Source organism: Octopus bimaculoides, chromosome 1 (genome assembly GCF_001194135.2).
Source record: "Octopus bimaculoides isolate UCB-OBI-ISO-001 chromosome 1, ASM119413v2, whole genome shotgun sequence".
NCBI classification, from domain to species: Eukaryota; Metazoa; Mollusca; class Cephalopoda; order Octopoda; family Octopodidae; genus Octopus; species Octopus bimaculoides.
The window spans coordinates 10,245,980-10,248,125 of record NC_068981.1 but is presented as its reverse complement, the minus strand read 5'-3'; the positions used below and the strand labels follow the sequence as shown (position 1 = coordinate 10,248,125).

Sequence of the window (2,146 nt, the reverse complement as noted above, 5' to 3'; positions counted from 1 at the left end):
CATTGATAACTTCTTCACTGTTCTCAGTTCTGTTAACGGCTTGGCGTTCGGGCGAGTATACTTGGCATTGATGTAGCAACATTTGAAATGTTGTCTAGGTAAATGCAACTGATGAAGACTAATCAGATTTGCGTTGTGAAACGTATTTGAAAAGTCTGAAACCTGGGTACTGCATTATCCTTATTCTGGGTTGTCCATTTTCGAATTTCTTCCTGAGGTAAGACAAGTTTTTCATGTTTTGTTGCACACACGCATTTTTGCCAGTATATACGCAGTGAATCTATACAATAGCATCGTATTTATATCGATTGCTATTGTCCAGTAAATATCGGTACCTTGTTGTACTACTCTTATGAATTTATATATATATATATATATATATATATATATATTCAAAATTTGTTTATGGGAGACGTGTTGAATATGCAAATAAAGCTCCTAAATATGCTGATTGGTGAACCAGTTTCTTAGGGTTGCTTCGAACTGTAAAACAGAGAGATATTTATCCCTCATACTGGTAAAAAGGGATAAACATCCCTCTGTTGTACATCCATTAATGTTATATCAACTGAAGGAATGAATCCATGAAGATGATCAACCCGATGCCCACAGATACTACGGACTGCCCTGTAACCATCCTAGGAATACGGACTGTGATCGTAAGAGTCATGCGAACTGTGGAAACGCGCGTAGCGATGCATTCAATGCTTATAAATTCCATCCAAGGATTATTATTATTATTATCATCAATATATGAAAACACAGCTTATTTCGCTGGGTATGATGGAAAGTGACACTTGTTAACTGGTCATACTTCAAGAACCCTGCGAAGAATTTTTGCAGTTCCAAGCAATACTGATTTCTGTATTTTTCAGCCATGTTGGTAGATTCTTTCTCTTCTTCTTCTATTATTATTATTATTATTATTATATTCTTTTTCTCATTCTTTTACTTGTTTCTGTCATTGTGACTGTGGCCATGCTGTAGCACCGCTTTGTGTGTGTGTGTGTATGTGTACATATCATGCACGGGCCGTCAGTAATTACTCAGGGTAGGCAGTTGGTGACGTTTATGTAGTAAAGCACACACACAAAATAAGCGAAACACAGGCACGCGACTGAGCTGGAGGCAGATCTACTTCTGCCTTTATAGTGCGTAAAGAAAACGTTGTTGTAAGAATGGACACAGCACGTGCACTACAACAATACTATGTGTGGCTTCAATACTGAAATTGGAAGGCAGGGGTGAATTATGCCTACCTAATCCACAAAAGAAAAAAATGTATTTTATGCATAATAATTAGAGTAATCTTCATGATTTTATTGAATTGGATGCATATTTTACCATAAAAGGAAAATATTACTATCGATCTATTTTATACAGAGTAGGCACTGCCTACCTTGCCTACCCAGGTGGCACGTCCCTGATATATATATATATATATATATATATATATATATATATATACTCCGACACAAATTGTTTTATCTTAGCTGAATTTGGTCAAAACGAAGTAAACTTCTTTTAAATTTTGCACCCAATGCTTGAAGTAACTCTCATAGGCTTATAACGTTGATTGTAAAAGTTACAAACACACACATACATACACACACACACATAGGGATTATATAAATGAAAAAGGATATAGAAATTATGTGATGAACTTCATTACCATACAATTGCTATTGCGTTAAGATGCAATGCACTCACAGGCGAGTGCTTTCTGTAACGCCTTTCTTTGAAGCATATGTACACTGAGTACTAACACCAGGCTTTTAGTACAGCTAGGTCTAAGCGATATATATACATACATATATATATATATATATAATTTTTCTCGTCTGGCCGTAAAGCCTTTTCTGTTTGTTTTCCTGTTTTGTTTTTTGTCCGCCACTACATTCCTCCATGGCAAGATTTAATTTGTGTATACAAATTTAATTTGCGGTCCATGGGAAGAGCCGTTTTAACGATGCGTCCTGCCCAGCTCTTCGAAACGCCGGTGTTAAAACGGGGGTAGCTGATGAAGAAGAATGTTCTCTATGTGGCTTGTGTGTTTTCTCGTCTACGTTTTGTTTGCAATGTCCTGTACCCAGATATGCACCTATACATACAGGTGGATGTCGGTACGCACATACCCGTACGTATA

General features: G+C 36.7%; 1 protein-coding gene across 1 annotated transcript in view; it reads right to left on the bottom strand.

Moving 5' to 3' along the window:
• Positions 1 to 2,146, bottom strand: part of LOC106878508 (short transient receptor potential channel 7) — a 375,551-nt gene that overhangs the window by 5,577 nt on the left and 367,828 nt on the right. The gene's annotated exons all lie outside the window — the stretch shown is intronic.